Raw genomic sequence first — 9,337 nt, forward strand, 5'->3', positions numbered from 1 at the left:
TTTTTTAACGAAAGGAAGTACCATAAACATAGTGAAAAATATAGATTTACTCAATTGATGATAAATGGGTGATTAAGGTCTATAGACATTGGGTGTGATGATCTCTGAGAACACATCAAGGTCTATAGACTTTGGGTGTGATGATCTCTGAGAAAACACATCAAGGTCCATAGATATTGGGTGTGATGATCTCTGAGAACACATCAAGGTCTCTAGACCTTGGGTGTGATGATCTCTGAGAACACATCAAGGTCTATAGACTTTGGGTGTGATGATCTCTGAGAACACATCAAGGTCTATAGACTTTGGGTGTGATGATCTCTGAGAAAACACATCAAGGTCTATAGGCCTTGAGTGTGATGATCTCTGAGAACACATCAAGGTCTATAGGCCTTGGGTGTGATGATCTCTGAGAACACATCAAGGTCTATAGACCTTGGCTGTGATGATCTGAGAAAACACATCAAGGTCCATAGACCTTGGGTGTGATGATCTCTGAGAGAACACATCAAGGTCTATAGGCCTTGATTGTGATGATCTCTGAGAACACATCAAGGTCTATAGGCCTTGGGTGTGATGATCTCTGAGAACACATCAAGGTCTATAGACCTTGGCTGTGATGATCTGAGAAAACACATCAAGGTCCATAGACCTTGGGTGTGATGATCTCTGAGAGAACACATCAAGGTCTATAGACCTTAGGTGTGATGATCTCTGAGAGAACACATCAAGGTCTATAGACCTTGGGTGTGATGATCTGAGAAAACACATCAAGGTCCATAGACCTTGGGTGTGATGATCTCTGAGAGAACACATCAAGGTCTATAGGCCTTGATTGTGATGATCTCTGAGAACACATCAAGGTCTATAGGCCTTGGGTGTGATGATCTCTGAGAACACATCAAGGTCTATAGACCTTGGCTGTGATGATCTGAGAAAACACATCAAGGTCCATAGACCTTGGGTGTGATGATCTCTGAGAGAACACATCAAGGTCTATAGACCTTAGGTGTGATGATCTCTGAGAGAACACATCAAGGTCTCTAGACCTTGGGTGTGATGATCTCTGAGAGAACACATCAAGGTCTATAGACCTTGGGTGTGATGATCTCTGAGAGAACACATCAAGGTCCATAGACCTTAGGTGTGATGATCTCTGAGAGAACACATCAAGGTCTATAGACCTTGGCTGTGATGATCTGAGAAAACACATCAAGGTCCATAGACCTTGGGTGTGATGATCTCTGAGAGAACACATCAAGGTCTATAGACCTTAGGTGTGATGATCTCTGAGAGAACACATCAAGGTCTCTAGACCTTGGGTGTGATGATCTCTGAGAGAACACACCAAGGTCTATAGACCTTGGGTGTGATGATCTCCGAGAGAACACATCAAGGTCTATAGACCTTGGGTGTGATGATCTCTGAGAGAACACATCAAGGTCTCTAGACCTTGGGTGTGATGATCTCCGAGAGAACACATCAAGGAGTCTAGACCTTGGGTGTGATGATCTCAGAAAGAACGCTCATGGTAAGTAAATAGACAAGTTGGTTTGGGATACTTGTTAAGAGAGTTCAAGCTATTTGATTAATCTTATATACTAAAATGTCAGATCTTCTTTCGACCAGCCATCATCATTCGACTATTCAACGAGGGATCGACTCTCAAAGAACTGTAACAGGTGAGACTCGCTCTCAAAGGACAAAAATCCCATTGTCTGCCACGAGGCCTCTTTACAATATGAATCCAGCGTTAGACACGGAGGTCCTTTTGTAATACGATCATAGTCAAAAGCAGTTCAGCGAGTACCAGGATCATTTATTAAAATCCTTCTCCATTTCTTGTATTTGCTCATATTAGAGTCTTGAAGATTTCCCGGGTTCCTATAGAGTTCATTCGTCCTCTCGTTATTTCCCTTCTATCGTCGTTGGCCTTTAAAGTTCCGACGTCAGTTTGATATGAAAATAGAAAAATATCATCCTAAATGAAGAGTTTTAACTGACTCGAATTACTAGACTCTGTTACCAAAAGATGAACGCTCATTTAGTTTGGAATGGATATGTTACAGGGATATAGATAGACGTTGCCATAAGACATATTTTTTTTCAAACATAATTAAAAAAGCTGCTATAATTCTTGACTTCTTTTGGTCCTTCCTGGTTGGGGAAATACATTTATCACTACAAACCGTGAAACCGAGTGGGAAATAGATGAAGAGAAATTATGTTTTGTTTCGGAAGGTAGTGCGGTTTATATAACAAACGTATGTAGATTAGATTTTCAAAATAAAAGGTTGGATCTGACTTAATTAATACTCATATTCGATAAAATGGAGGACTTAATCATTCATTACGACTGTAAAAGATGAATATATATCTGGTGATATTGTCCAACATATTCCATTGCTCAAACATTTTTCTCTAAACGATAACGTTTACGACTTACTTTTCGCAAAGATGTTGGTTGATGTGAGAATTAAATAAGAAGACTTAATACATGTTGCCCAAAAGAGTAAGCATTAGTAATGATATAAACCTATTTTAATAAATCAGCAGAACAAAGTCAACTGAATGTCCTAGTTATCCGTGACCATGTTCTTTTTGTAACAATTACAATGAATAATCTGGATCTATGTTCCTGCCTAAACTCTTAAGTAATATTTAAGCGCTGAATCAGCACGAAGATATAAACAGATAGATATGGAAGATTGCGATTATCAAGCTTATTCGATTACCTGGAATGTCAAAAAAAAAAAATCATAAAATGTTTTTAAGTTGAACAGGATGACATAAGTCTTTTTATAGTTATATGAATTAACTGTTTTAATGTTGTTAATGTTTTTTAGAATATTTTATTTTAAAATTTTATTTTAATTCTTCATTACTTCTTATATTGTTTATTTGAATCCCTGTTTCCATTCCTCGCTGGGCTATTTTTCCTTGTTGGAGCCCTTGGGCTTATAGCATCTTGCTTTTCCAACTAGGGTTGTAGCTTGGCTAATAATAATAATAATAATAATAATAATAATAATAATAATAATAATAATAATAATTTACCTTTTACTCATTCTCAAAAGGTAATCAACTCCTACGCTGGAATGAAATCAAGAAATCAAGTGGCCATTAACAATTCCTTATTCCCTATATCCTTGAATGTATCCTGTTACAAACGTGTTACAAAGGAGAAGTAGTTTAGCCCAAGAGCTTTTAAATGAATCTGTTATAGAATCCACCGAGGGAGAAAGAATTCCATGTCGATCCTTCAATCAGTATACTTGCTTGAGTTTATAAGTAAGAAATTTCCGCAATTGATTCAGGATAATGGAGAGAACATGACTTCTTCTTATTATTATTATTATTATTATTATTATTATTATTATTATTATTATTATTATTATTAGCTAAGCTACAAACTTAGTTGAAAAAAGGAAGATGCTATAAGCCCAAGGGCTCCAACAGGGTAAAATAGCTCAGTGAGGAAAGGATAAAAGGAATTAAATAAATGATCTGAGAATAATGAACAATCTAAATAAAATATTTTAAAAACAGGAACAACATCAAAGCAGATATTTCATGAATAGACTACAAGAAGACTTATGTCAGCCTGTTCAACTTGAAAACATTTGCTGCAAGTTTGCAATTTTGAAGTTCCATCGACTCAACTACCCTATTAGGAAGATCATTCCACGACTTGGTCACAGCTGGGATAAAACTTCTAGAATACTGTGTAGTATTGATCCTTATGATGTAGAAGGCCTGACTATTAGAATTAACTATATGTCTAGTTTCACAAACAGGATGGAATTGTCCAGGAAAATCCGAATGCAAAGGATGATCAGAATTATGAAAAATCTTATGCAACATGCATAACGAACTAATTGAACGACGGTGCCAAAGATTAATATCTAGATCAGGAATAAGAAGTTCAATACACCGTAAGCTCCTGTCCAACAAATCAAGATGAGACTCAGCAGCTGAAGATCAGACAGGAGAATAATACTCGAAACAAGGGAGAATGAAAGAATTAAAACACTTCTTCAGAATAGATTAATCACCGAAAATCTTTAAAGACTTTCTCTATAAGCCATTTTTTTTTTTTTTTGCAATTGAAATAGACAAAGACCTAATGTGTTTCTCAAAAGTAAATTTGGTGTCGAGAATCAAACCTAGAATTTTAAAAGAGTCATACCGAGTTAAAGAATCATTATCAATGCTGAGATCAGGATATTGAGGAGCCACTGCCCTTGACATGCATACAATCATACTTTGAGTTTTGTTAGGATTTAACTTCATCGTCATTATTATTATTATTATTATTATTATTATTATTATTATTATTATTATTATTATTACTTGCTAAGGTACAACCTTAGTTGGAAAAGCAGAATGCTATAAGCCCAGAGGCTCCATCAAGGAAAATAGCCCAGTGAGGAAAGGAAACCAGGAAAAATAAAATATTCTAAGAAAAGTAACATTAAAATAAATATCTCCTATATAAACTATAAAAACTAACAAAATAAGAGGAAGAGAAAAATACAGAATAGTGTGCCCGAGTGAACCCTCAAGTAAGAGAACTCTAACCAAAGACAGTGGAAGAGGTTATGGAACTTCCCAAGACTAGAGATCAATGGTTTGATTTTGGAGTGTCCTTCTCCAAGAAAAGCTGCTTACCATAGCTAAAGATTCTCTTCTAACCTTACTTACAAGAAAGTGGCCCCTGAACATGATAGTGCAGTAACTCCTTGGGTTAAGAAGAATTGTTTGGAAATTTCAGTGTTGTGGGGTGTATGAGAACAGAAGAGAATATGTAAAGAATAGGCCAGACTATTCGGTGTATGTGTAGGCTAAGGGAAAATGAACCGTAACCAGAGAGAAGAATCCAAGGTAGTAGTATCTGGCCAATCAAAGAACTCCATAACTCTATAGTGGTAGTATTTCAACCAGGGGCTGGGGCCATGGTCAACCTATTGCCCAGAATTTGCACCATGCACTAATATTAGCTATATCTCTATTAAGGGATTCAGCAATCACAGATCTATATTCAGGAGATGGAATTGAAGCAGAGTGTAGCAGCATCTGCAACATGCTTGCTTTCTACGCCAAACGATATGTCATGTGTATATAGCATGAAAAGTAATGGACTAAGAACACTATCTTGAGAAACACCAGATATCATATTCCTATATTCCTTATGGTGCCCATCAACAACAACTCTCTGCGATCTATTGGATAGAAATTCAATAATAATGCTAAGAAATGACCCACCCACTCCCAACTGTTTGAGTTTGAAAACAAGGGCCTCATGATTAACACAGTCAAAGGCAGCACTAAAATCAACGCTAATCATACGAATTTTCTTACTACAATCAGGGGATTTCTGTACAGCATTGAAGACTGTAAGAAGGGCATCCCATGTTCCAAGGCCTTTACAAAAACCAAATTGAAAACTCGGGAACAAATGATTACCTTCAGCAAACCTATTAAGACGGTTTGCCAAAAGACGTCCAAAAACTCTAGATGATATGGGAGTTACGGAAATATGACAGTAATCAGTTGACTTGAGCTACCACAAACACATTTATTTAGTGGAGTAACGTTACCAATTCCCCAACAAGTGCTAAAAATTCCTCTACTTGCTAACTTGTGCAAAATAACAGATAACTTTGGAGCTAAGAAATCTGCAGTGTTTATGAAAAAAAAAAATACCATTTGGTCTACACTTCCATAAGCATCAAGGTCCATCAAGAGAGCTTTAATTTCACGAGATCGAAAAGCTAAACTAGTTAGTTTAGCTTAAGAAAGACAGGAATGAGGAAGATCAAGTTTCTCATTACTCTGCTTCCTTTGGACAGTGAATGACTGATTTAAATAAAGGGGGAACTGTTGCATCTACACCAAAGAGTGCAGATTCAAGGGTAGTCTACCACTTATGTTCCTGTACCAGAAAGGGTTTCCTCTATGGTTAAATTTTATTCCTTTTCTGTTGAAGCATAAACTCTGAGCAAAAGCTCTAAGCTGAGTATAGTTATTCCAAGTCAAATCTGATGTTACCCTCCCAAAGACGATAGGCCTCTTGCTTCTCCAAATAATCACATCTACAATCATCACTGAACCATGATTCATTGAAGCCTCGGTACCTTAGCGCACGAGAAGGGATATGGCTACCAATTGTGTTGACTAGATTCTAAGCTAAGTATAGTTATCCCAAGTCAACTCGGTACCTTAGCACACTTGAAGGGATACGCCTACCAATTGTGTTGACTAGATTCTCATTCAGAGGGACAACAGGATTACCACTACTATACAATTGTAACCATATCAAGCCCAAAATATCTCTCAAAATCCCATTCCAGTCTGTTTGAGATATATAAATCTTAAATGAGTATGATACACCAGGGACAGGCTACCCAGTCTTCACTACTAATGAAATCAAGGCATGATCAGATGTCCCAACTGGAGAACCAATCTTTCTGGTTATAATGCCAGGGGAGTCGGTGTATACAAGGACCAAGCAGTTAACAGACCTGTGAGTAGCTTCACTTATGATTTACTCACAGCCTGATTCAAAGGCAAAGACTAAAGTTCTTAAGCCACGGCGATGGGTAGGAGAAACAGAATTTAACACTCCCAATGGTGAGCATTGAAATCACCAACAAAGACAAAAAGAGGCCTTTCTATCATCCTATATCTTGGTCATAATGGTAAGAAAACAAACGAAGATAGAAGCATCCATGTCTGGATTCCGGAAGATCGAACACAAATAGAAGTTGTTATGCCTGCCACAAACTTTAATTACCCGAATCTCATGACATCCACATTCATAGCATGACTTATGTACAAGGATTTCGTTTGGGAAACTTACTCAGAAACTTGTCATTTGAAGCTTCGCCGATATATTTACTCATATCTTACCGATTATTCACATACTTCCGAAACAAAATAATTTATTAATTTAGTATCCCTACTCCTAACTTTTCTACTCCCTCTTTACAGGCAGAATCAACGTCGCAGCAAAGAGAAGTGTGTTCCTTCTAATTAGCATAATCTCCCTATATGAAGGTAGAATTTCATTCATTTATTAGACAAAACGACGGAACACATTTTCCTTTATGCAAAGGAAATTCCCCTAACCTCTATTAAAATTTGAATAAGTGCATTTCATATGCTAACAAACATCATTCACAAAACATACAGTACTGGAATAAGATAAAGAAATAATTTTTCCTAAGAATCCCGAAAAGAACTTTTTCTACCTGTGTTCTGGGACACTGAATACTACCCAGATATTTAATTGGATGGCTTGGGTACATTTTATCTCCTTTAAGTTAGTACCCAAAGCTCCATTTCTAAAGTATGATTTTTAAACTTAATGTTTTTGCAAAACATTATCAAGCAACTATAAACATCCAAAAATACTGAAATCGCAGTAGAATGGTTCACTTGCGCTGTATATGTAAAATCTTTTTTACTTGTGCATTGATGCCACATCCATTTTACGATCATTCTTTTGAGTAAGAGTACTTCATATGTTTTACAGCAGAGCATGAACCTATAAACATAACGAAGAGTAAGCTCCTTTCATCACTCCTAAATTGAAATAAAAAATTCCGAATCTTAAAATTTGCATTATTGATAATTGCGATTATTTAAACTTTGCTAACAATTAATCCATAATTTTACCGATTTATTCTTATATATGGATCTTCCTAGCAAAAGCAAATGTTCTGATTTTGTGCTATACACTCACGCGCATCTTTACATAATTCTACCTTCTCTCCACTTCAAACGATCACTCAGCCCTCCATTCCACCTCTTCATATATCTTCCAAATATCTCTCAGTCGCGGATCATTCAGTTTCTTAATCTGCCATTTCTCGTGTTGGTATCCTTTCTGTGACAAGTTTAAAGGTTTAAAGGTCACTCATGAATGGTAAAGGCAAGGGATAGTAACACTGCCCTATCAAAAATGACAATGCCATAGAGACTGACTATATATACGCATATGATCAACGCCCAAGGACCCTCTCCACCCAAGCTAGGATCAAGGAGGGTCAAACAATGGCTGCTGATGACTCAACAGATAAACCTATAGGCTTCCCCATACCCCCATCCTTAGCGACCAAAGAAACTAACGAGTTTAAGCGGGACTCAAACCCCAGTCTGGCGTTCACCAGTCAGGGACGTTACCACATCGGCCACGACAACTTCCAAGTTCTCCTTTTATACTCGATTTTTTTAAATGTTAGTTTTTAATTATGATAGTTTCTTATTAGTCTATAATTAAAAGTGCAACTTACCTGAAGATTCATTTAACGTTGTTCAGCTCGCTTCCATTTTTTTTTAAGTTTATTCCTCCGAAACAATATCATTCCTCCAGCTCCTCATCCTCGTCGTCGTCGTCTTCTTTCCATCCGCTCTGGAAAAAAAAAAGCATCAAAACAATTGCTTCTACTTGAATGATAATCTAAATATAGGAAATAAATCCCAGGAAAGAGACATTATCTTCATTCAAAAGCGTATCGAGCTTACCACATTTTTCAAAGAATGGGACGCGAACTGTGATAAGAAGTTATCTCTAAAGATACACATGTTTGTCTATATCTAAAAATATAAAAGTTGAATAATAATGTGTGAAAATGTTAGTTGAAATAACCCAAGGAATATAAGTCTCTATTTTCTTCGTGTTTTCTAATCAGAAAGTCCTCTTATCTTCCCTTTTCATACCTTAACCTCAAATGTTTTGTTCATTAACAAATGTTTGGTTGATATTTGAAATGAAATTTCCTCAGATGTCTATTTCTGCTTTTTAAAATTCAGTGGCATATTTTTTTCGTTAAACATTCTTATTAAGGACATCTGACAGTGTTTTAAAAGAAATTAATAAGATATTTTCTATTCACACAAGCAATTAGAAAATTACTAGCGACATTCAATATAATGAGTATTACTATGATAAATTTTAAAATTGTATCGCCAGAAATCAACGATTAAAGATTATTGAGTCAGATGAAAGAACCCGTCATTTAGAAAACCTGTGTCTTACTAACCTTACTATAATATTGCCCTTCTTCGAAACATAAGATTTATGATGAGTGTAGAGTGATACTCAAAATAACGTTATCTATATATATAAAAAAATATCAATAATAATAAGATGACCAATTTATTATTCCTTAATTCAAGTTATTTTAATTCTCAACGATTGCTGGCGTTATAAACACGTTTTGATTAGCACAGGGAAGTGCGTATATGTAAGAGATTAACTACAGATAAAACATTTCTATATTTCAAGAATAATAAAATTATAGGTAAAAATATCCTAAATGCGGTTTCAGTG

General features: G+C 36.0%; 1 long non-coding RNA gene across 1 annotated transcript in view; it reads right to left on the reverse strand.

The window, feature by feature from the left end:
* The window catches only part of LOC137621174 (uncharacterized), a 99,528-nt gene extending 91,110 nt beyond the window's left edge, over window positions 1-8,418 (reverse strand). The window contains exon 1 of the long non-coding RNA XR_011040156.1: window positions 8,298-8,418. This is a non-coding gene — a long non-coding RNA (uncharacterized lncRNA). The remainder of the gene's footprint in view (window positions 1-8,297) is intronic.
* Window positions 8,419-9,337: the final 919 nt, after the last annotated feature.

Source organism: Palaemon carinicauda, chromosome 27, assembly GCF_036898095.1.
Source record: "Palaemon carinicauda isolate YSFRI2023 chromosome 27, ASM3689809v2, whole genome shotgun sequence".
Taxonomy (NCBI): Eukaryota; Metazoa; Arthropoda; class Malacostraca; order Decapoda; family Palaemonidae; genus Palaemon; species Palaemon carinicauda.